Source organism: Hetaerina americana, unplaced genomic scaffold (assembly GCF_022747635.1).
Source record: "Hetaerina americana unplaced genomic scaffold, ioHetAmer1.1.p SCAF_22, whole genome shotgun sequence".
Classification (NCBI taxonomy): Eukaryota; Metazoa; Arthropoda; class Insecta; order Odonata; family Calopterygidae; genus Hetaerina; species Hetaerina americana.
The window spans coordinates 2,724,991-2,751,867 of NW_027286786.1; the positions used below are offsets into that span (position 1 = coordinate 2,724,991).

At 43.5% G+C, this 26,877-nt stretch overlaps 1 protein-coding gene across 1 annotated transcript in view; it reads left to right on the forward strand.

Annotated features, from left to right (window-relative positions):
* The window catches only part of unc-5, a 462,517-nt gene that overhangs the window by 70,725 nt on the left and 364,915 nt on the right, over window positions 1-26,877 (forward strand). The gene's annotated exons all lie outside the window — the stretch shown is intronic.

Consider the following 26,877-nt stretch of genomic DNA (forward strand, 5'->3'; position numbering starts at 1 on the left):
AGTGAAAACCTCATTTATTTATTGCACCTTGAGCGAAATCTAATATTTCAACTTTTTTATATTTTATGGACGGATGAAAAGTTTTCGTTCCCCACAACCCCTGTCCTAAGTTCCCTCTTTTGATAAATTCATGGATTTGGGCAAATATCCTTTATATGCGTTTTCCGATGATATCCCTACTGTGGCGATCATAATTTTATGGCCACTGTTATTCAGCATTTTGCATGTCGGATATATTATGTCGTCCTTATTCGTATATGTCAAAGTAATGTTACGATGTTAACAGGATTACGAGTTGAAACCAAGGTATGATCACAATATTGACCAGGTAATGCATTGCGAATTATTCTACACCTAGTGCAATAATTTAGACTTCCCACAAAAATAATACAACTTAGGTTATTTTTCTTTGGCAAATTAAATGTTTAGTTTTAATGCCCTCTTTTATTCTCTTCGGTGGTCTAATCTTTTCCTATTTTTACTCTTTTAGGTAAGTGGTCTTTCGGTGTCTACATGTCCTGAGTATCAGTGTCTTGCACTGCAAAAGTAGTAAGTACTTGCACTTCGTAAAAAATAAGTCATATCCGACCTTTGTTTCGGAGCTAATTCTTAGTTTATATAAAATTTATGATAATTAGGCAGCTAGTTTACCCGCATTAATAGCGGATTGAAGAAACGCTATCGTCCACTCTAAACTTGGAGACAGATGAAATAATCACTACACCTTGGGGTATTTAACCATTCTATGGTATATGTCACCCAATAGTGTTCATTCTTTACGATGAACTTCATAGACGTGGAAGGAGAAAATTTGTTTGAGGATTCGATTAAAAATTTATCGGAACCCTCCTAATTTCGGTATATTTGAGCCTTCGGAGTAGTGTGTATACAATGTATAACACGGCGAAATTTTATCCATAGGTTTAATTTTTATAGAATATTTACAGGCCCTGATTGGACCCATAATTATCGCTATGCTCGTTGATTTCCAACCGAACAGTTTGACTTGTCACTCGGGCTTGTAAGGTCATTAAACGTGACACATCCTAATGCAACAATTTCAGAGTGTAAAAATCATTCGCCTTGACTGGGATTCGAACCCAGATCCCTCAATATCCGGTCGAGTGCTTTAGCCACTTAAGCTACCGAGGCGTCCTCTTATACTCTGAAATTTTGGAGCTTTTAAAGGAACAAGATGTTGTGACGAAATACCTTACATACAATGTCACAGGCATTCGTAGTCGTGCGCGAGGCGCCGCAGTCCACGAGGTTAACGCCAACTTTAAACACTTATGGTGTTTTACTTTGACAAATTCCAAAGAAATTGCGGGAGATGCCGCAACAGTAACTTTTAACGGATTCATCCGCTAATGTGCATTTAAATGCAACAATTTCAGAGTGTAAAAATCATTCGCCTTGACTGGGATTCGAACCCGGATCTGGGTTCGAATCCCAGTCAAGGCGAATGATTTTTACACTCTGAAATTGTTGCATTGAAATGCACATTAGCGGATGACTCCGTTAAAAGTTACTGTTGCGGCATCTCCCGCAATTTCTTTGGAATGTGACGCATCCTCTTCGTTTGTAAAGTATATTGCAAAGAAGTGATTGGCAAAGAAAGAGGCGACAGAATTAAAATAAAGCAACACGCATCCTCTCATTCCATGAACTTAAATGACGTCTTCTTAATTTACTGATAGAAGTAAATAATTTCACGTAGTCACGTCATTTTTCGTGTAGCGGTACTCGCCATGACAATTCGTTCATGAGTTTTAATGAGTAATTGATCGAGGGAAAGTTTATTGCTGAATTTTTAGGTGCCACACCCGCCATTTGTATGGTGCTTTAATATTTTTCCGAAGACGGGAAAAGATGGCGGGAACGCGAGGAGCCGTGTGTTCCGTATCAAAGAGTTCACGTTTGGGGTAGGAGCGTCCACTAGGCAGGCTAGCGATGCGCCCGGATGAATCGATGCCTCCCGAGCGAAACGGGAAAGCAGCGAAGACGACCTCTCGTTGATAAAAACCAATGCGCGCGTCGTCGCGTGCGAGGCCAAGGCGTCTGTTACGCCACATTCGGATCGATCAGCATCGATAGTACTCTCGTCCATTGTCATCGCTCGGGTACTTCATGAACACCCTAGCACTCCTCGGGCGTTGGGTCCTTTTTATAGATGTGCGAAGTTGCGACGGCAATGGACCCCTCTTTTCGCTCTCGAGGATGCGAAATCACCGTGATGCGTGGAACTTCAGCGTTCGCGCACTACACTGAAGGTCCGATCTCCCTTTCCGGTTGGGAGAGAGTCCATCACATTATTGTTATACTAATGGTCGCTGGTTGGTGAAATCTGTCATATTGGAGGAGTCAACTTGAAATTCCAGTGGGAGACACTGTTAAATGGGGCCACCGATGGAGAGTCGGACGGCGAGTGAGAGAGGGGATTGGGGGGGAGGGGTGTGGATGATGAAAGGGGAAGGATTTTATGTCGGATGATGGACGAGGAGGGAAGGGTGGCGAGGAAAAGAAACAGAGCCCCCCCCCCCCCTAAACGTGGTGGGAATTCCCGACAAATAATTACACTGGCGCAGAGTCGCGTGGATTGGTTTGGGGGGTGGGGGTTTAGGGCGGGGTTGAACGGAAGGGAGAGGGGTGCTTATATTGTGAGCGATATGAAATCACGCGCCCGTGAATCCTGCCCCCCTCTTTCCCGCAACACACTTGCCCCCGCCCCCACGTCACCGCCCCCCCCCCCGCCTCCAACGACGCCACCCGCGCCCCCAGACTGATGAAAACATAATGAAGAAGAGCGAGCACCACGGGGGGGGGGGAGATTCAAAGGCACGCCACCAACTCTGAGCCGAAATGAAGAAACTCCTTCCTTGGGCCGACGCCCCTCCCTCCCCGCCGGCGCACCCTTTCCTCCTTCAAACCCCCCCCCCTCCCCCTGCCGCTTCCAACCCCTCGCAATCCGCGGAACCTTCCGGAAAGGCGATTACGCATCTAGTGAGACAAAGGAGTCTAGTGAGAGCGAGTGGCGGTTTGGCCGTGGAATAATTTCGGGGTCGATGCTAGTGAGGGAGAGGGGGGGTAGGGGGTAGGAATCCGTCCCCGTGAGGGAGGAGGGGTGTGTTAGCATAGGGACCTGCGAGGAGGGAGGGGGGGCACGTGGAAGGGAAGATGGGGACTCCTTGATGGCTAGAGCTAATATTTACTTACCATGGTTTTTGTGCGGGCGAGGGAGGGTTGGATTCTGTGAGCTCTGATGCATGGGGGGTTGATGTATTCAGCACATTCACTCGGCGGAATGGCCCTCCCCGCGTGGCATTGAGGTGGGGGGTTAGATGAGATGTCGTCGACGCTGGGGTGGCCGCCATGATTCAATAAGGACGCAAGCTTTAAAGCTAGTACATCCTGATAATTGGTGAAAGACAGGAAATGGTGTCCAAACTCATATATAGAAAATTCGAAAGAATAAATGTACTCGCGGATTTTGCTTCCATTTCTAAATTATCGAAGGATGTTTTTTTGGTCCGAAAAAAACTTGAATGAAAATTCTCGGATTCCATTGTTTTCATCGCGCCCTATTTTATATTTGATTCCTTTTTTTGGGTGCGCGAGATTGAAGCAGCAGTGTTTCCAGTCGGTCGTTGAATACACTTGTATATTTTAATCAATTCCGTTCCTGTTTAATTCACGCCTCAAGTTATTTATTATCAAGGTATTTTAAGTTCCATCTTTTTCATTGCTGGGTCAACACGAATAATTTGGCAGTTCATCTTACTACTCCTGTATGCCCTGGTGCATCAACTTGCATTATTATCAATTTCAACATTCAAATAAAAGCATTCACTTTCTTGATGCAAAATTTAAGACATAATGAAATAATAATGGTAACGTTCATCAGAATGATACAGGACGTCTCCGAATTGAGGAAAGATTGGGAAAATGATGAGGTTGTCGAAAAGTATTTATAATATGGTGTTTAAGCAAATTAAATGAGGTTATTTGAAATTGAAAGAGGGAGAGAGAGAGGGCGGTTATGTTCATAGGGAAGAATACGAGGGCACGGCGTGGGCACGGAGGAGGTTGATAAGAGGAAGGTTGAGTCGAGGTTTGGGCATTTAGCGTTCCGGGGTGCGGTGAGTGGAATAAATTTCTGAAGAGAGTTGTATTTAGTTTCAAGGCATTTGAGGATTCTCTTGGGAGGGCCAAATTTCAGTTTGGGCGTATTCAGGGTTTTGGGGGTACGTTTTTTGGAGCGAGAATGGGTTCGGGGAGGGTTTTTGGGAAATCCTGCGGGGGGGAGTGTGGGCCGGACGGAAGAGTAAGGGTCGTAATTTTAGCAAGGGCGTAGTCAGGCTTTCGTGAGAAGGGGTTGCAAATGAAAAGGGAGAGAGTGAGTGAGAGTGAGGGAGAGGAATTGAGGGGGAGAATATTGGCCTGCTGTGGGACGGAGAAGGGTTGGTGGAGTAGAGGGGGGGGTGGTTGGGGGGGGCATGAGTTTGGGGCCGGACGGTGAGGGGCGGCTCCTCTGCCGGGGAGTGAGTGCCCTGGATTCCCTGGGCGTGATTTGTGGGAAGGGGTTACCCTCTGTAAGGTAACGGCCGCCCATTCTTCCCGGAACCCTGCGTCCCCTTATCCGCCCTTCCCCTTCGCTGTCGGCCACCACGCTCCGTTCTTCCACCCTCCTCCCCTCCCCCACCCTCACCCCACCCACCCACGCACAACACTCGAGCTTCGAAATCTACTGGCCCTAAGGCATTGCCCTGTGGAACTCTACTTACCGCGTTTCTATTGCTCTAGATAAAATTAACAGGAGGGATATTATTTTTGGCTGATATTGGAGTGTGACCGTTGTCCGCCGAACAATTCTATACCGAGACTTGGTTCTCGATCCCAATGAAAGCCCTGATATTATCTCTCCCCTTTTCCCACGTTGTTTCGTGACGTGATCGTGAACTATAGTATGTCTTCGTCATCTGCTGTAATCCATTCGCTCTCTTTCCTACGTGTATTCATTATTATTAGTATTATTCTCATATATATATATATATATATATATATATATATATATATATATATATACAAACACACACAAACATATGTATAAAAGCTTATTCCAATTCATAGTCTCTTTCGAGTTTATCCCACTGGTGATAAATATCTTGGTTGTAGGAATTGATCTGAAGTTATAGCATGTTCGTTCAAGTACTATCTATCCTTTCATCAATTTTTTAAGTTTAACTCTTAATTGAAACGGTGTAACTTCTTCACTTTTCAACGTTATTCATTAAGATAATCGTGATGAAGCATCGAGTCCTGCCCTTCCTCTTGAATGCTCGCATATTCCTTTAGTAGGTGAATTAGTTTTCTCTCATAAGAAAACTCATAACTTTCTCACTTCTCTCAAGTTCAATTCATTTTTGATAACATCGTGATTACAGTTTTATTTTATTCAAAATGACATTTCTCTTGAAAGAAGTTGGAGGATACAAAATAATTTACGCGTAAATTCAACTGCTCTGAAATGAAGGGGTGTTAACATTTGTAAGGAAGCATAAATGGAGGTAGAAAATGGAAGGAACTTGAATATAAATAACTTTAAGAAGCAGATAGTGATTTTCTCTAATGACGCAATCCAATGTAGTTACCCTTCAATCACAGATAGCATCATTAAAGGTCATTCTTCCGTTGAGAAACTTTGTTTATTTCCCCTATTTATCTCACGTTGCCACGTTTCGTTTCCCTTGGAGCGTTCTGTACATTTCCCGTGTCTCACATGGGTTTGTGCTTTTCATTTCAGTATCAGTTTCTTTTCGTTCGATTGCCTTGCGCCTTCTCCCGCGATCCAAAGGATGAAACCCTCACTCAAGAGAGGCTGAATGTATGAGACCAAGACTCTTTCCTCCGCGTATATTCCCAATTGATGATTGTTAGAAATATTTCTGATTTGTTTCAAGATAAATGTTGCCTGCGCCTTTATTTTTGTTTGCCGTGTCGTAAACATGCCGTCGGGCGCACTTCCGGACGATGGAGAATTGCAAGTTTCGATTTTCGGTCCACTTCCGCGATAATTCTTCGCTCGCCGCTGTCTCCCCCCCCCTCCTCATCCCTCTCCAATTGCACCCTCCCCCTCCTCACCCCCTTGCCAACCCTCCCCCTCTTCAACCCCTCACCAACCCTCCCCCCTTTCTCTCCCGGTGCGCCTCCCTCCCCGACCCCATCTTCTCTTTTCCCTTTTGATTTATCGCCTTTAGTAGTCCGCCCGACTGGATGTGCGACCACTCAACTATAAAGGGGTAGATAACTCCTCTCTCCCTCATCCCCCCTTCACTATCCCTCCCTCCGTCACCCCCCATATTTCTGCCCCTTTAGCTTTCTCTCTCTCTCTCTCTCCCTCACTAACAAGCACCGGGTTTGACGCCAGATCGAAGCCGAGGCAACGACGTATGGGATTCACGAGGAGTCAAACTTGGCTATGAGGTGGAAGGTTACAAGACTGAAAAACAAATGGAAATGGAAATAAAGATGAAATTCGTTTGTGATACCTGTTTTTGGGACAGATTTGTGTCTAAGGACGCTTGGATGCTTTAGGTGTTCGTCGGAGAGTTTATTATACACTACTTATTATGTCGTTAAATGAATGGATGCCCTTCAAGTATTGTGTGTAAGCCGGGATTCCGCATCAGTCGACTGAAGTAATTCAACAGTAATATGTTAGCTGTCAACTCGAAGAGAAATCATTCGTTCAAGGACTCCATTCATGCATATCTCAAGCTCTGTCTCCAGGGCGTGAGCATGTAGTTAATGAAGAGGACATCTTTAAAAAAAGAGGGAACATTCTTCTAAATACCATGGCATGTAACATGTCCCCATATGTCCCCTCATGGTCCCTCTTGCGGAGGATATAGTAACTGATAGCATACACGTGTACCGATTCCAAAATTGCTTGTAAGTGATTTTCTTTTCTGGAGTGCATTCTTAGAGAAATACATGTATCTCTCGCCCATAAGAGCCTATCTACCTATCAGAGCCCACTTGTTTCCTTCGACCACCAGATAGGGTGGGCGGGTGATGGCCGATGAGGAAATCCGAACGATTACCCCAAGTGGATAGTACTCACTTTTGATTTTGTTTTCATCATGCAGGTTTAATTTTATTTAGTGGTACGTTGTCCTAATATTGTTGCGCGGCAAAGTATTTAGCACAAATAGAAATGCTTTGCGATTTTGTTTCCGGATTTCCTAGCATATATCTCCTTTTCCCACGTAAAATTTTAATTGCATGCGCAAACTGCCTTATTCAAATGCCATTTTAGCCTGAATCGCTCAATAAGCTTGTATTTCAATTAATGGACTCGGCATTCAATCGATAAATAATTTGGCATTGAGACTTCGAAATCACGTTAACGAGTTTCAGTGAATTTGAAGCCGGAATAAAAATATAGTCCCATTTCGAATGGCGTATGTTGGGGAATGTGTTTCCACCCTCCGTAAGCATCGTAATATTTTATTACCGCCCCGAATTGATTCGAATTTATGCAGCATTAGAATCTGATATTCAGCGTTCAGATTAAATTTTAATGTGGTAGTTCACTTTCCTCGGTGAATTGTAAACACTTCTCACCCCGCCTTGATATTTTATTCAGTCAATTAGTCCCCTGCGTGTTCAGTTTCGTCAAACATGTTGTTCATGTGCTGTATCGGTGTTTTCCCAAAGTTTAAATATTGTTTTCAAATGTGTTTTAACGTGGCTGCTGCGTTATTTCAATCCTGGCATGTTTTTGCACTCGGGTGTTTTTTTTCTGATCGACTATTAATGAAAAAAGGAAAAACATCATATTTTCATTTTGTAAACCATTTCATCTGGTTCCAGTAAACCTAACTATATGATGATGCTAATTGTGTTTTCTAGTTATTAAAAGATAATCCTAATACTTACGCGTATTTATTTAGACTTAGGTAAATGGGGCTTTGTCACAATTGTAAATATCGATTAATGGTTATGTCAAACTTTTAATATGTGTTGCTATTTCGAATTCACTCAATTTGTGGATGTAGGACAATGCTTGCGTCAGAGGGAAAATATGGAGGAATTTATTATTTATTTATTTACAATAGTAGATGCTGGGAAAGCATCTCCTCGACAGAAACGAAATGTCATAAATTTAATGAGAGTAAAATTTAACCTAAAATTCTGCTCACGTTCTTCTAATGATACAAGGCCATCCATTTGCAAAAAAGTGAGTGCTTGTTGAATATTCATCATTTGAGTAGGTTCGTCGTCCACCTCACCTATTCCTTAGATTTACGACTCTCTCTCTCTTGAGTTTTATAGAATGAGACACGAGGCTGATGGACCCGGGAACCGGGCAATTGGTGGCCAGGTGTTATATAGGAACTGTAAACAGGAGTTTCTCCATTTACAGCCGCGTTTGACTTACCACCGGATTAAATCTTTATAAACGCTGATATCTGTAAACAGTCATAACTATAACATTTAAGTGCGAAGCCTTTATTGAGGCAACGTGTTTTTAATATTCAGGATATAGTCGGTTTTTTATTCCATTTCGGTAGCTGCGCGAAATAACTCTTTAAGGTTTTTCGGTGGCCGATAAAATACGTTAATGTTTAGTCAGAGGAAACCTGGCGGCGAGGCTTGCGGCGTGTGAAATTCACGCGTCACAAAGTGAAGTCATGGAATTAATATCCGTCATTTGATAACACTGAATCTGAGTCCGTGGCTCCATTCGAACCCACGACCCATGAGTTGTCAAGATACGTGCCAAGATAATCGCTTCGATAAGAGTCTAGTACGCTTGAATGATCAATTGATGTTTAGTTTTAAACGTGAAATCTAAGGGTTTTTTGGCCATAACTCTGAAATAGATTTCTATCTGATTTCACATCGCATTCCACCCTTACGAAAATATCGTCTCTCGCATTCTCCTCTCCCGTTGACTCGTATCTTTTCAAGAGTATTGAGTGAATGTTGAATTTATTACCGGTACGAGGTCATTTTACATCAAATTCAATCCATCTGTAGACTTTCCCCGGTGAGTCTTAAAAAAAAGTTTAATTAAATGATTTTAATGGAATTTTTAACTGTCAAAGAAATAAAATAGCAATTCATGTCGGTACTCATTACAAAAAGCGAAATAAGCCCTCGTCGTAAATTCAATGCCGTGATTCAATGCATTCTGGTCAGGATTCACTCAATCCTTCATTTCTGATGCTTGGCCCGCTTTTTCTCCAAATAAGTTAGGAGTGCGTTCCTACCAGTTAGGGCTTAGTCGCATTCTCCGCAACGAGGAGAAAGTTATGTGATTGAAAAGACGAAAGAGGTTGCCAGAGAAAAGGACCCCGTTCTCAAACGAGTGAGGGCTACTTCACCTGTTCTTTCAACCCTATTTAAAGAAGGACATAGGGACTTATTCCTCACGGAACGTCATTTCCAATAATCTGGTATAATAATTTTATGATAGACATTTAAATACTTTCGGAAATATTAGTTCATGCATGCAATTGAATACATGTTAGCTCATACACAACTCTCGTGCACATACGCGTGTATACAAGATGATACAATGCATGTTGGTTTTGCGTGTGTGTGTGTCTATATATATATATATATATATATATATATATATATATATATATATATAACACTTTTTGAAAGTCTCACGGACGTGAATAATAATGTATAACACTTAGCACTAGTGGAAACAGACAAAAACACAGAAACACACGAAAAAGAGACTCACTATTTTTCGAATTTTCGGTGGTCGTTGCCACCTTTATCAAGGAAGAGAGGGACAGAACTGAGTCAGTTATTCTTTACTCTTAGTTACTCTTTTTTGTGTGTTTCTGTGTTTTTGTCTGTGTCCACTAGTGCTAAGTGTTATACATTATATATATATATATATATATATATATATATATATATATATATATATATACACTCTTTAATTTCCACTCACGCGTGTCGTGCGTGGAAATTAACGAGTACTTGAATATTTCTCTGTCGCACTGTTATCTCTCTAATTATATCTCGGTGATCGATTATACGTGTGTGTCATTTGGTGCCATAATGATTTCCGTGGGTGTCGCAAGAAAACTCAGGCGCTCTGTACCTTTCCTTAAGTCGACGTCTTGCCTGGTATTTTCGTGAATCAGGAGGCCCCCAGCCTTAATCTCTCCGATCATTCTCATTCACTTATCGTCACAATTTTTCTCAAGCCCTGCCGATTTTCTGTAAACCTTTTCTAAATCTTTGATAATTTGCTCCCATGGACCCTATGCCATGACGTTAACGCCCAAATGTTGCTCAGATGCATGACCGCGTCCCATCTTACTCATTTCATTTTGTCATTTACGACATACATTTATAATTGAATATTTTAATGGGGTTTTACGTATTATTTTGGGAAATAATTCTCATCGATAACAGTTGTCACATGCGTGGATGTTTTCAACTTTACCTCATCGAAGCGTCAAGTGCAGGTTTACGTCTTTTCCACGAATGGGGGGTGAATTCTAAGTCACTACCTTGTCAAGGAGAGCGTTTTTAATGCTTCGTATCATCGTAAACTCTGTTTTTCTTTCCGCTATAAGGCCTTAAAAGCCTCCCATGGTGTTCCAAGGGCGAAACTCATTTAATAGCCAAAGGAATCATCCGAGGGAAATGTCTTCATTCCATTTGGTTATATTTATAAACAACCCGTTTTTACGCGAACAACTCCGAGATCATTTCCGCACACGCAGGCATTGATTGCCCGGGGCAATCCCGACCTCCGGGGAAAATGGAATTTGATTTCCGGCTGGTCTGGACGTGGACACGACGTTCCTTTCGGAACGTGGCATTTTTTCCGAGGGCGCGAACCGTTCGGATGTTGCCCTCTGTTGACGGTTTTCTCCTGCTTTTTGGTCCTTTTCTTTTCCCGTGGAACTTTCACGGTCAATTTGCGATTTAAAGGCCGTCCGAATCCCACATTCAAGACAGCGGCACCCATTCGGGATGAAGACGTGGGGTTTTTTTTTATCGTGGCGGCAAGGGGGAGTGAGTCGGCGGGGGTGGCTTTAAGGGGAGGGGCGGGGAGGGAGTTGTCGTTGCCTGCGGCCAACGGCGTCAGCTGGGAACGGGTTTCAGTGGAGGGGAGAAGGCTTTATCAGTGGTCCAGGTCCCGTCAATCGGAGGAACTCCGTCTCCAATCGCGCTGTGCCAGACGTGATCATTAATTCCATTGTTGGGGGCACGTGGGGAACACTCTGTTAAGAAAAAGTCACATTTCCCTTTGAAAATGTTTGGTAAAAATTGAATTTTCCCACGCAGTTCCACGCACACACAACGGGACGACTTCGTTTAGGTACTGTTTTGTTCGTAAGAGAGGGTCAGATACATTATATGTGTTTTTTTTATATCATTATTTGGCGGTCCACCGTTTAAGGTAAGATGGACGTGAACTTTCACCCGGTACATTTCGTAGCCTTTCTCAAGACACAACTGGACCCCACGTTGAAATGAACTCTTCTTCAATGCTGCATATAGCATTCAACCCCGCTTAGACGGTAGTATGAAGGGATTCAGATATGTTCGATTAAATTGACGGTCTGAGTCATGTCATCCGCAGCACGGAAAACGGTGCAAATTGGATCTCCTGAATTATAGGTGGTGTGGGTTTGCCGATGTGATCTACACCTAAATCTGTCGTTCGAGAAATATTCTGAATAAGAAAACATAGCTTGGATCATTTGGAATAATTCAATGGAAATAATTTCCATCAAAAATGTGTGATGTCTAAATGTGATGACACTATTCTCGCACGCAGGGGGTGTCATTCGTGAAATAATGTTTATTTGATTCCAGGCAGTAAATGAATACATTAATTATGTTTGCGTATAGGTATTCACATTAATATTACTAGTAATTCTTCTCGCTGTCGTAAATTCGATGAGGACATATCAATTCACAAGGGTTTTTCTTTTTCTGTCAGCAAAATAGTTTTTCTTTGAAGTCTGCTGGCTTTGGTAACAGCGGACTAAGGAGCAAAGCTAAATAGAGTAAATTAATGATGACCATTGAAATGAATACAATCTAAATCTACTAAAATACCTCGCGTTCCAGCAAAAAAATGTGTGGCAGGGAGTGCAAGTACTAGGTAGAGACTAGTACTAGTTAAGGGGATACGGTAGAGGAAGGGTTTTTAAGGGGTGAGGGAAAAGGAAAAATATCCACATAAAAACCCTGAAGAGGTATGCATGGCGGTGTACGCACCTGCGCATTTAAACTACCTTTATAAGATTGACCGTCACAATTCTGTTGCTTTATCATTCGTGGATTCAACATTTTAATTGAAGTGTATGAATCTAATTACAAGATTAACGGTTGAAGTCTTAACTGTTATTGGTGTGCAGGTTAAATTGTGTATGAGGAAATGGGGAGGAAAAGAATTACAGCTGGGAGAGAAGGAAACATGGTGTGCGTTGCTGATTTTCAGAACTGCTTAAATTGTTCGATACCTTTGTCAATATTAGCCATGAACCATCCATAATCTATCGTTAATTTCTATGTAGTGAAAAAAAATGAGATCCCTTAAATGTGAGCAATCTATTCAGTTCTCCAGTCTGGTGGTTCTGATTTCAGATGCGCATTTCTCCGGTTCGCTGGGAGTCACGCAGCGCTGATCTCAGCGCTTTCACTGTTGACGAGCATGTCGGAGCGGGTGTACATCGCACGCCACCCCGTCCCTCACCCCACACTCCCGATATCGATGAAATACCAAAGGCCGTATTTGTTCGGGAGCACAAAGAGGTGTGGCGCGTTGAATATATGCGTACAAATTCCAAATGCTTGGGCATAAGCGTAGGGGAAACTTCCCCGCTCTGGTCTCTAAAAGCTTCCCCGCTCTCTCTCTAGTAAAACTAACCAAATACGCTGGAACATTAGTATATTTTATATAGATAGAAATGTATTTATATGTATATATATATTTATGAATAAAATATTATATGTTATATATATATATAACATATATATATATATATATATATATATATATATATATATATATATATATATATATATATATTATATATATATATATATATAAGAGGTCGTGGTAACCCAGGGGTAGAGCATTGGAATGCTGACCAGAGGGTCCCGGGTTCAAATCCCGGGCAAATCTCTGGGCAACTGCAGCTCCACCCATGCTATGCGATTTTTCGGGTACCAGATCTTCCTGGGAAACTATAACCGGCACAGGGAGAGGAACTGGCCCCCTTACCCTGATGTGTCAATTTCGCACGCCGTATAGGGCTTAGTACTGGGTGATCTGTACCATCACCTACCAAACCGACCTTCGGGTTGATTACTGTGTTAATGGCTTTATACATTGCTTCAACGGCACACTAGAACACAAAAATATATATAGACAACATGGAAAAGACACATTTAAGAGCATTTAAGCTCTTGGCCTTTTCTTAGGCCTTTAGGTGTCTTACATCTTCGATATATATATATATATATATATATATATATATATATATATATATATATAGTCTGATATTATAGTAGTCTGCCGGAATCATTACTTATATTCCTTTTATTTTTATGTTAAATAGCGTCATATAGAATGGAAAAGCGTGTACCCCTATTTTGTTTTATAGAAAAATAACTTTAATTTCGCCCTTCATCACTGAATGTGGTGGTTCAATGGCGCCTGTGTAGCTGCCGACCAGGAAGTGTTCTATGATCACTAATGCACACCGACTGCAGCCGTAAGTTCGTAAGTCTCTCCACCATCCTACCACCGCGCTGGTATAAGGCCTCCCTGCCACAAGAAAACCTCGCGAGTGCTCGGCAGTATCTCGACGGTGATCCACGCGTTTTCAACCCCTCCCATGAATCTATTTTTTTCGCTTACCTCGGGTGTGTGGCCTGGGGGAGGTAGGGCGGGGGGGGGGGTGAAAGGGGTTGGTCAGGGAGGGCGCCGTCGTGACATGGCTGGTGCAGGGCGGAGTTCGTGGGGACATTAAACGCACTAAAAACCCATTCCCCCCCGTCGACCTCGCGGGGGCATTAAAAGAACAGAATTCGGGCTGGTTATGCAAATGAAGAGGCAGGGGCCGGGAGGGGGGCGAAGGATGTGGAAGTGTGGGGGGGGGGTTTCAAGGGGCAGAGCGGTGGTCGGATGGGGGAGGGGGCGATAGAGGAGAGGGAGGAAAGGAAGGGGAGAGGGGGGGGGGTAATGTTCCCCTGAAACGGAACCACCCTCCTCCCCCGCCATTTCTTGCTCGTTTTTAATTCAGGCCGGAATTAAGCGGGATGAGGCTCTCGCGACTCGAAGCGACTGACTTGGCGCGTGCGACGGCAACCCTAGAAGTCGCGTCCTCGAAGGGAAAAGAAGCAAACTTGTGGTTGAGCTGAACCTTTCTCGGGTTCATAAAAATAGTCATTCCCGTCAATCATTTAAATTAAATCAAATGGACAGGAAGGAGAACTAACTCTAGGTTTTGATGCCGAGGAAGATTTTCGGGAATAGTTCGGAGGCGGGCAGAGAGGGTGCGTGGCATTATGAGTAGCAGTTGAATGTTTGAAGTTTGCGATAAAGGGGAGAGTGCGATTAAGCGGAGCAGAGGAAGGGAAGAAATCGGCATTTTGAAACGGTTTATGGTGAAGCATGGTGTTTCGTGTCAGGCGTGGCTTAGAAATGTGCCGGCGTTTAGTCACCTGGGTCCATAAAAATCTTTATTGGTCGATAGGGTAATGTTAACAATAAGAACCATTAATTAAATTATTTTGAAATAAAGTAATCATGAATCGATATTAATGTTGTTTCTTTGTGGCGATATGGGAATTAACAATAGTGGGCACCGCCCGATGACGATGGCATCGCTCCGTTGTTCGCCGACCAGTGGGGAGTGGTGGTTCTCACTCCGTGTGCGGGGCATGGCGCGCTCAGTGGGTGCCTGCGTTGACGGTGCTCTGGTTGTCAGTGTAAGTCCAAAACCGGTGGACTAAACTATTGTCGGCATATACGAGGGCTTATGTGTATTAGATCTCCGCTAAAATGTCCAATGATTCGGGCCTGGGGCGCATTTGTAGGCGAGAATTCTAGTTACTTCTAGTCGTGAGTGGAAGTGGAGTGTTGGAAGTCGTGCATCTTCCCCTACTCCGTTCGGACGTCATGACTACGGCGCGAGCGAATCACCCGATTCCTCATATCTTGTGCCTTATTTCCTCCCAATGCTCCCTGCCGAGCACTCCAGTGGTTTCGGGCACTCCTTTCATGCACCAAATAGCTCCATGTCGTTTTCTCGCTTTGGTTTCAAAACATCCCCCGTGTCCACGACGCGGTGCGCTTGCCCCGGGTGTTACTCTGGTCTTGATCCACCCGGAACGATAGTGGAGACGTGGTGTTAATGCGGGCCCGGAACCAGGGGCTCATTTACCCCTTTGATTTACATGCCTCCTCTTATCACTCGCTAATGGAGGAAGTCATGCTTTAGGAATCTCATTAGAATGCGGCGATGCGGAACTTAACGTTGCGGCTTGGTGCGTTTATTTTTTCTGAAAAACTGATGACTTCGATAATAAAGTATCAGAAGTTTTTTTTTTAAACAACGTTAAATTATGGGCTCCTTTTTTGCCGAAACAGGTGTTGCTTAAGAAACTTAATATTAATCATTCCTCCGGAATGAAACTATTATTATTTCTCTGGATAAAATTATAAATTAATTTCATCGCTTAATAATGTTGGTATAATTGTGGAGTGGGGTTGTAAAATGTAAAATTTTCTATATAGCCTAGTAATAACGATCGGAATAATTATTCAAATCAACATATGCTTAATTGACATGCAGAATGCTCAAATTTGTTCCGGGGATAAAATGAGAGAATGAGAAACACGGACGGATTTAGCTCCTCGTTCTTCCCTCGCACCGCACGCAATCACCACAAAGCCAAACCAAAACGCCCGTAAACATTGAATGAACTAAGGCATAGAATTTGATGATTTGGACAAGCGTAACGTTTATTATGTGGTTAATATGTATATAGAGTTGCTCGAGAGCTATATACTTGTAGAAATGCATTCAAGAGTATTCATGAGCTGATATTTCTGCATGTTGCAATTGCTGGTGCCCCAACACCCTTCACCCCACTCCCTTGCGGCGGCTTGCGGGGTATTTCGTAGATTTAGACGTAAAATAGGCGCAGGTGTCAAGTACCTGTTTCGTAGAACAAGTGAGAATAAGAGGCGTGGAGTGAGAAATAGCGGAATCAGCTGAACTTGGTAAAAATGTGCACCGTGGCTGCATATTTGGTAATAAAACCAGATATATTTTGCGGGTCGATGAACTATTTAGATCTTCTAACTTATTTAAGCCGTCATTTTCTGCCGTGGGATTTGTATGTCTTGGAAACATGGTCAACCTACTCGGAGTTTTAAATATTGTTTTTAAAGCGACGTCCTGTGTACATAAGGGAGTTGGGCCATGTAAAACCCAGGAAGGCTATTAAGAAAAGAAAATCAACGGAGCCGGCGACATGATTCAAGCGTATGTATCGCCAGGTGACATTTATAGGGGCAAGCGGTGGTCCCTTGCCTCCCACGGCACCCGCCAGTCGGCTCCCTTGTATTTACAAAGGTAATGACGCACTTAAAGCGATGTACCGAGTGATAATTTTCAAAGGAGGGCAGTGAACGTCATTTCAAAATGTCCAATCTCTTAAATCCGAAGCGATTTCATTATGCTCTGAGCACCACATCGGGCTCGAGTCGTTGACCGCCTTCGGTGCGTCCTCCATCGACGGCCCTTTGAGACACTTGACCCCCCCCCTCCCCCAGACTCGATCAGTTTGACATTTACGGGTGATCAGATGACGATGTAAAATATTCTTCGTGAAGCGGACATGTTTTGATTTCGCGTCGTTAGATACATGGCCTCATTCGCTTCCAATGCTTTTCTTATTCTGAATGTGCTCTCAATATGAGGGCACATATCTGAATTCTGTTCACTGAACCATTTTATGTGGATAGCCTCAGAATCGCCTTGCTCTTGTTCAAATGTGCTTGCGTTGAGTAATACAGGGTGCGGCAACATAACTTCCTTTTTTAAAGGGGTTTTGCTTTATAAAAAAGTAATTTATGTTGCCGCTCCCTGTTTAAGCACAACTGAATTTCGTCGTTTGTCACTTTTATATTTTTGTATTTTTGTGGCACAGAGCTACTTTCTTACAAGTAAAATGTTGCTTCAGAACGGTTCCGAATTGTTCAACTTCCAAGTCGCCAGTAGTATTTCTTTATCGTGTTTTTCCTTCGATGAAATCTCCAGAGGGATCCGCGAATGTTAATGCCGGTAATGTATGGAGTTTGCTAGCAAATACATCAACAGCTTTCGCGAGAGATGGACCGCATTCGGACCATGCGATGACCATGTATTAAGCTCTCCAGTCACGTGCGATCCCTCTGAAACAACGTAAGCAGTTTGCAAGCGATGGCAGTAAGCGAGAGAAACGGATTCAGATTGTATTTCGAGCATAAATTGTGTAACGAACCGGCCGTAAAGGTCGTGCTCATGTTGAACGTATGAACTGGCAGTAGCGTGCAAAGTTACCGGTGCGTCGTTCACACGTTGCTGCAGGTGTTAAGCCATCGGCCATCCGGAGCATACATACAAGTGGGTTTTGTGATTTCGAAGTTCACCAGTAGGAACAACGCGTTTTCACCGTTTCAGAGAGGTCAGCTGTGAAAACAGCTGAAGTCGCAATATCTCTCATATGGTGAACATAAACGCGTTAACATGAAGTTGACGAGTTGATGGAGATTTCTATTTTTTAGATCTTTTATTAATGTGACCCAATCGCGGATGAGAACTCGTTCTCATCCGCGATTGGGTCACGTAGCTACTAGCTAAAGATGAACGTGGACCATCTTTCACGTGGTGGTAAGTACAGGGTTCGTCCGGAAAATAAGTGTACTGATTTTTTCCCGCCGCTCCAGGCGCGCCCAGCACCGCTCTGACGGGCTGCGATTGGAGGGGGGTATGTTGGCAAGCGACGCTGAAAAAGGCAGTCGGCTCTGAGCTGTGGTGTAGTGAGGAGCTCTGTTAACGCGAACCTCCACGCTCGACCCACGTCACGGAACGCGATGCCGAAGTTTTTGGAGCAGCGTTATTCCATCAAATTTGCGGTAAAGCTTGGGAAATCGTCTACTGAAACTGTCGGTATGATTAACCAGGCTTACGGGGAGTCAGCCATGTCCAGAAACATGATCTTTCGGTGGCACAAGATGTTCGTGGAGGGCAGAGAAGAGGTCGACGACGGGTCTTCGAGAGATGATGCCTTCGCGGGAGCGTTCCAGGAATGGGAACGCCGCTGGAGCAAGTGTATCGACTCACAAGGGTCCTATTTTGAGGAATATTAGCTTAAGATATGTAAAAGTGTAATAAATTTTTTTTCCTGAGCTCAGTACACTTATTTTCCGGACGAACCCTGTACTTACGCGTAATATGAACGGTCCCGTTCTCACCCATATCCCTAACTCCAAAATATCTCCGAAGTCCTCACGTGCAAAGTGAGGCGGCCTCCGCAGGGGGAGTGGTGCTTGGCGAAGGGCTCGGGGAGGGGCCCTTCGGGGTGGCAGTGCTTTGGGGATAACCTTTCGGGTGGGAATGTCTTGGTCCTCGCCGGGGGGGGGGGCTCCCCCCGCTCCTAACAACGCCCCTCCGCCGCCCACCTTCGGACGAAGCCCTCGACTAGATCTCGGTGCGGGTCCTTCTCCTCTCCACCCCTCTGAAATGTTTTAATTAAAATCTTTGGAGTGGGCGGGGTGGGTCCTTCCGGCTCCCTTCCCCCATTCGCGCGCACCCCCCCGCCAACCATCCCCCGAATTCATTCCCCCGCCACCCCCTCTTCTACACCTCACGCGCCCTCTCCTTATCTCCTCCGTCATTAATCACCGTTTTGATTGGTTAACTTTGCTGTGGCCGGATCTAACGGCTCCTTGTCGGAACTGGCTTGCTGTTGTGTTTTTCTTCTCATTCGCCCTCGTCTTTATATGTATACGTGTTTAGACACATTTTTATGATACCGGCTAACCCAGTATTAAAACCTAGAGACGCAACCATGTATATGATTGATGTTTTTACGGTTAAATATCTTTTTAATGTAAAACTCAATAGTGCGTAGAAAGAAATGGGAAAGAGCCTTACCTGCGCGTTTTTATTCACCTTTGGACGTACACGAGTGGGTTTCCTGGAATGTATTCTGATGTTTATCGCTCGAATTATTATGATATGTGAGCGGGCAATCCGGTGTCGCCTTTGGTTTGCTTTGTCCTAGAACCCCGAGAAAGGTTAAAGGTCGTTCACAGTCAATGTCGTCTATATGGGTTTGGAAAGCAGGGGTAAGGATGGAGTGACGCTGATTCGGGGCCATCCATGAAAGGCGTCCGCGGATAGAGATCAGTTTTGATCCTCGACGACATTAGACAACCCTCCCTTCATTCTCTGCTCAGATCTAGTCAGCTTAGTTTCACTGAAAGCAGGTATCTATTCATAAAAAAAATTATCAGAGCAAACATATAGAGGTATGATGGCACAAATAGGTATCTCAACATTTCAATAGATAATTCTTGTTCATGCGAATTTTCCAATTCTTAGTTAATTTCAAAGATTAAACAGCACATTTATTTCGAGATACGTCAATTTTAAAATATATATATCCTCGCTGGGAAGGTCTGTCCTAAACGAATGAATCATATTGAATGCACAGTGAAGAATGTTTAAATGATCAATTTAAAGGAATGACTGTTTCCCTGTCTGCGACACATCTATTGTCCAGACTTACGAGACCCGTAATATACCCATAGTTAAATAATAAACATGTCATTTGAATTGTTTCTTTCTACTCGCTCCTGACTGATTGATGTTTTGACGTGGCAACGCTCGTCTGAATGCTATCCGGACCTTATTAGTTGGATGTATTCAGGTAATGAGTCTAATGAATTCGCGCGATATTCCGAATGTCTTAAAAAGTGCGTCATAGAACTCCTGATTTTCAGTTGAAGACGGAACCATGAAATTAAACTATATCGGAGAGTTGAGGGGCTGTTCATTTCAAGTCACTGTTAACAGGAAGTGTTGGATGATGATATTCAGATAGAGAAGTAAGGTACTGAATTCCCTTTCCTTGTGAAACTATGAAATTTCTTTTGATAATCTTTTGCCCCAAATTTCACCCGGTTCAGCGTGTCGTCGTTACTCATGCGAAGACCGCCAAAACGAGAGAGCAGAGCCCCTTTCCTTACTTCATTGTGGTTTCGTTTCTCGAGGAACGCCTCATGACCGTAAATTCCAAAGAGAGGCAGATTTTAAGCTGCGAAAGATATACTGGCTACCAACTACATTTTGTTTTAAGAGGGCTCGTTGATTCCCGACTATGGAGTCGTAAAACGACTCATTTTACTGCCGCGGCTTGGACACTTCCAGACATAAAAGGTGGACGTAAAAAAATGAACTTCGCTTTTCACGGACTTTATATCCGCCTTCCTCGGAGCACGAAAATTATTCCATGCCGAGGCGGACGGGGGGGACCTGCCCGTGTAGCATGTGGGCTCGGAAATAAAAGCCATTTCTCGTTTTTGACTTTAAAAAAACAGTCCCACCTAAATACACTTCCCGCGTGTGTGGCCGCTGTGGGCATTCAATCCCTTCGCCTTACTCCACTCCGCAATCCTTTCCCATCATGCACGTAAGATCTCACGAGCACACAATCACTCCTCCTCCTTCTCCTTCCCCCTTCCGCCAATTAAAATATCCCTTCCCTCCCTACAAACTGCCTCCGTAATCAAATGGAAATGTGCCTCCTATTCTTCAAACTAAGTCGGACCTAAAACTTGTCCTCGTCCCAATGTTTCATTTCGTATTGCTTGCCGATTCTCTATCTTGGCATTCCCTTCCGATAGGTATTTATTTATTTTATTTTCGTGACACATTTATATTCACACCCGAAGATTGGCTTTTAAATACTACCTGGTGCGATGCGTATTAATGCAATAGGGTGGGGGTGCGGTCGTTTGCATTCTCTCGACCAACAATGGCTTCGCTTGAAGTAGGCAGCGCCCAGAGAATCACACCACTTTGGTTTAGGCATGAAGGATGCTGGAGTTTTCGCCCGAAATTGAACCCGCGACCCTCCGTTAAGTTGCTTAACACTTCCCAGAAATGTAATCCACCGTTTATCCACGGCAAGGGTGTGTGGCAGGGGGTGAATACACAGCAGAATAATTTTGACCCGAATATGACTCTACCGCGGTCAGACAATGTTATTCTGATGCCATATTGTTTTTGGAATAAGTGACATCTTAAATCTCTCTGTTCGACACTTGATCTCTTTAATTTTAGTAACATGATCTCTCCTAATGTAGTAAGATGGGGGTAATTATACATTTTCAACGTCACTACTAAAGAGACGAAATTATGCGAGAGATTCCCAGCCGAACTCCTGTAATATTTTGGATTCGCTACTAAGTTTATCTTAGCAACGTTTTACAAGTCTACCGCCTCCACGCTGCACGCGATCCAATCCGGCCATCAATGTAACTTCATAAGAATCCCATACACTAGCAGCATATTCTAAATGAGGCCTACCAGCGAAAGATAACATTTCTCTTTGACCTTTTCATCAAATTTAGCCAGTACTCTTCTAATAAATCCTAAATTTTTGTTAGCTTGTCCACATATTCCCCGTATGTATTTCACCCAGGAGAGGTCGTGAGTCAGGGTAACGTAGATGCATTTCATTGAGTCTACATATTCCATTTCGGTGTTCCCAATGCAGTAGGCGTTCGGAAGGGAATTGCTCTTTTTCCAATGATTCATCACTGCGCACTTTTTTGTGTTTAAATCAAATTGCCAAGTTTCGCACCAGATGAGATAGAAGGGTAACCCCACACACTTCAGAAATGCATGGAAGCATACCATGGCAATCCAAGTAGAAGAAAGGACTTTTTTGCATATATGTTGAAGGGAATTCTGCAGTTTTCATCCTTTCACTGGAGTGAGGCCCATCCATTATGATTGCGTATTAATTGTGACGTGAATGTTGCATTACAACTTTCAGTCGCTATACGAGTTACCACTATTATTAAGCCGTAGTTAAGTAGTTCTGTCTTTTTTTAATTATAATAAAGCAAGCCCCCGGGTGGTGGTGATCGTAAGTTATGCGGTTGGTGTCTATAACGGTAAAAAACGCCGTTTTTGAGGTTATCGAATGGTATTCTGTGTACCATAAATGGTATTCGTGCGTAGAAAAATCACGCCCATGCATTTCGGGTAACGGGAGCTTGTGGAGCATCGAAAATTCTTAGCCTCGTCAAGTAGGAGATATTATGAATAAAATATGGGCGAGTTCAGATAAGAGCGGAACGGAACACACCATCGCAAGGTGGCCAATCTATGTAGTATCTCGGTTATTAAACCCTCCAGCGACGTCACAATATATCTTCTAAATTCCTTGGGAATTAATAATAATTAGCTTTTTGTTGCCGCCTTCCTCCATTATGTTTGCAACATGACATCATTAATTTAAATTGTAATTGTTAACCGATGTCCCGATGCTGCTGCATGGACCGCGTCTCTGTGCGCCCCCCCCTCCCTTGCAGTTTTAGCTCTCCCTGCCTTAGGGAGCCCTTCAGGGTCGTTGACTGCCCTCAGCCAGAGACGTTTTTCCATCTCTTGTGACAGTACCCATGGGGTAAGACAATAATGTTACCATGACCGCTCACATTCGACTTGAGGGCAGTCTTTATTGAGTCGCTGTTAGCAAATTATAGATACATTCCAAAAAAACTGCGAGAGATGCCGCAACAGTAACTTTTAACGTAGTCATCCGCTAATTTGCATTTCAATCCAATACTTTCAGAGTGTAAAAATCATTCGCATTCAATCCCAGTCAAGGCGAATGATTTTAACACTGAAATCGTTGCATTGAAATTACAGCTGGAAAAGCATACTTTGTTTTTGTTCATGGAATAGTATATTGGGAACATGATAGTGTTGTTAAACTGTGAATATAAGTCATGTGCTTTTATTCTTTGTTCGTCCAAACACCATGGCTGTGTAGTAAACAATAGCCATTATGTAGTTCATATGTTTCGAAAAGATCATAACGCTTACGACGATTTCATAGTCATTATTATAATATATTTTTGAAGTAAGATTTGGTGCTTTCCCTGCGTATCTGCTTGATGAAGTTTTCTCGGGTCTACCACCGGGTCAGGGGTTCCATGTTGGCCGACGTTTCGATGCCCGACTCGTGCATCGTCTTCATCATCCCTGAAGACGATGCACGAGTCGAGGATCGAAACGTCGGCCAACATGGAACCCCTGACCCGGTGGAAGACCCGAGAAAACTTCATCAAATGTATTTTTGGTTATGATATTGGTTACGACAGCATCTAAATATTTATTCTTCCATGATGGTGCACCATTAAGTGCTTATTAATACGGTAGTTATTAAAATGCTTATTTGCTCATATTATTACATTTATGATAAAAAATGAATTGCTGGTCATTTTTGAAAAAGCAAGGCTTTATTCGTTAATTAATATAGAGGACTCGAATTATATATTTCCATGGAATATGAACGGGGTCGTGCGTCAGCAACCTTTGCCGCCGATGTATTCATTTCGGTGGTGTCACTCTTCTCGTGCCGGTCGACATTAACATTGAATGCAAAAGCAGATGACATTTTTTAATAATTCGCCATAAAAATTGTTTAGGTAGGTTTGAGTCTCGTGAAAATTTTGATAGGAAAACTGGCATAGATTAAATCTTAAAATGCCAATGGTGCTAATGGGCAATTCTATTTAGCCCAGTGAAATAAAATGGGGGCAAATTTAGGCATAAGAAGGGGTCATTTATCTTGTTGTAGGTCTGAGATGCCCTCTCCAGACATTGCTCGAAATACGCGCGAGAATAATATCTACAGACTTGGTCGTCACTTGGTGGATCTCACAAATATTGAGTCAAAATTGCTCTGCAGTGCAGTTCAAAATCATTTCCATTCTGAAGTGAGATGAAAATATCATCTTATAAATGGATCCCGAGATATCTTTACCCACACTATACAACGGAAGGATTTGGTGGAATATTCAGGGAAGATAGTAGGCGTTGTACTTTGCTCTTGGAAACACTTTGGGTCTTGCATGCGATGGGTCGCAATAATGTGCGAGGAGTTGAAGTCGTCCTATCTCGTCGCCTTTTATTTTTCCGAGGATCTTCGGCCCCGCCGGCCCGCGGGTCGGAAGGGAGCGTTGCGGGTTGGACGCTCCCTCTCCGTTCCGCCCGCACTAATGAAACCGTCCGTCCGTCCGTCCGTCTGTCTGTCTGTCGTCCATCCCCCGCACCACGCTTCCCTCTCCTCCCGGACTCTCCCTCTCATCATTTCCATTCCTCCCCCGCCCCCTTCTCCCTCCATCCTCCCCTCGACCCCTACCGGCCACTCCCCCGCACCTCGCCCCGCCCTCCCCGGAAATTTGCACCCCTCCAAGAAACGACCCCGTCAAGAAACCCCCCTCCCCTAACATTTCTTTCTTCGGAAGAAAAGACCTCTCTCCACGGGGTTCTTCTCCGGACTCATTTCCCCTTTTCGAGGAAGTTGGAAGTCGCCGTTTGAGCACCATTGATATGATCAGGGTCTCGATTTTCTCAGACGGAAACCAAAAGGTCATTCTTACTGATATACTTTACCCGTAAGACAGCAAGTATTTAAAATGAAAGAGTATTTCATGATTGTGAGAAATTTAAATAAAAACAGTTGCCGAAATGAATTATTTAAACGAATCTGCTTGCTTTAATGAAGAAGTGATGAAAGTTACATCGCGGTACTAGCATTCTCATTCAAAATGTCTTTTTCCTCACTTTCAGAAGCCTTAGTTGAAAAATATTAAGGATATTTATCTCATGGATGAACTGTAACTAATTATGACCTTACAAAAAGATTAAAGGTGCCGTAATAAATTGTCTTTTGAGCCATGCCCTTCCTAGTCACACCTTCCCCGGCCTTCCCCCGTTGAGAGTGAAGGGGAATGGAGATCCTCACGGTTGCCATAATTCCAACTGAAAAATAACGAAGGCTGTTGGATTCTTCTTCCACGCGGAGATTTGCTTTACCTCTCTTCTTCATCCCCTCTCTCTCTTTCTCCTCCTTGCTTCTCTTCCTCTCCTCCGCTGTCTTCTTCCTCGCATCTCCCTTCCCCCCCCCCATGATTCCATCCTTCCTCCTTTTCCATTTACATCCCCCCCTCCCCCTGCTCTCCGGCCTCCGTAACCTCATCTTCTTCCCCGTCTCCCCGAGATGTCGTCTCTTCAGATTCTCCAAACCTGCACGTCTGCCGCCTCATCCACCCCCCCCTTACCTCCCCCCCCCGACTCGCGTCCCTACCCACAAAACACTTCGGGACTCGCTCTTTCCCTCCCTTCCTTCCTTTCCCCGACACGTGGCGCTGAAGTAGACGTAGGCTCCATTTCCGCCTCGCTTCCTTTCCCAGCCCACCTTTACATTCTCCCCTCCCACCCACCCGCGCATGTCACTGTCAAGACGTGCGAATTTCGCGGCCGGAATTCGAACGCCGCTACCCCCCCCCCTCCCTCCCTCCCCGACTCTTCTCCCCTCGCTTCCATCCTTATTTCTTATAAATATCCTTCCTTCCCGCCCTTTATTTATTTTATTGCACGTTTTCCGTGTTTATCCGACGCGTGGTGCTTTCTTATTTCCATTCTCTCCGCCGGGGCTTTTCAAGGCAGTTCACAACGGCCCGTTCACTTGTCATGCCCACTCTTCTCCCGCGCCCGTTTTATGATCCCCCGGAGGACCAAAGTGTTTAAGTTTTTGAGGCGAGTGTTGTTAAGTCACGAGAAAGTGAACTGCTTTTGATTTTATTGAAAAAAATAAGTTTTAAATATTGTTGTTCTTCCTCGTATATCATCCTTTACCCCGAGAGGTGACGTGGGAGAGTACTTTTTTGCGCGCTTTCAGTTCATTGTTCTTAACGTGAAATATAATCGGGGAATATGTGGACAGGCTAACAACAAAATTATGATTCATTAGAAAAGTACTAGGTAAATGTGACGAGAAGTTCAAAGAGAAATGTTCTCTTTCTCTGGTTAGACTTCATTTAGAGTATGCTGCTAGTATATCCTCACGAAGTTGGATTGAATACATAATTGGATCGCGTAGATTTGTAAAACATTGTTATGAATACAGAAATAGCGTATCCAAAATATTAGAGCAGCTAGACTGGGAATCGCTCAGGGAGCGAAGTTCAAATTACAGATTGAAGCTCTTGCATAAATTAAAAGGAGGTCTATTGAAATGTAATGAAATAATTAACTTTGTAATTCCACACATTGTGTGGAATTAAAAAGTCAATTATTTCATTACATTTCAATATGTTATGCAAATTCCATAAAGTTACGCCTGAGACAACAAATTTTTTTAGAAGGAGGTCTCTTTAGCGATGATATTGAAAATGTTTTGATAGTCCAAACGTACAACGGTAAGAGACATCATGTAAATAAGATTTGCAGGAATGAGCGTAGAATAGATAGATTTAAGTTGTGATTTTCCCACGAACAATATGGCATCTGAATAACATTGTCCGACCGCGGTAGGGCCATATTCGGATCAAAATTTGTCTGGTGTGTATTCAACCCCTGCCGTACACCCTAGCGGTTCATGCATGTGAGTGAAATATCTAATATCTCAAATAAAATATCAAATGTATATATTTGTGAATATTTTTTTCATTTTACCACTTTTGTGCCTTGGGCATGTATTTTTTTGTGTTCCCATTGTTGTACTGCAACTGCATAT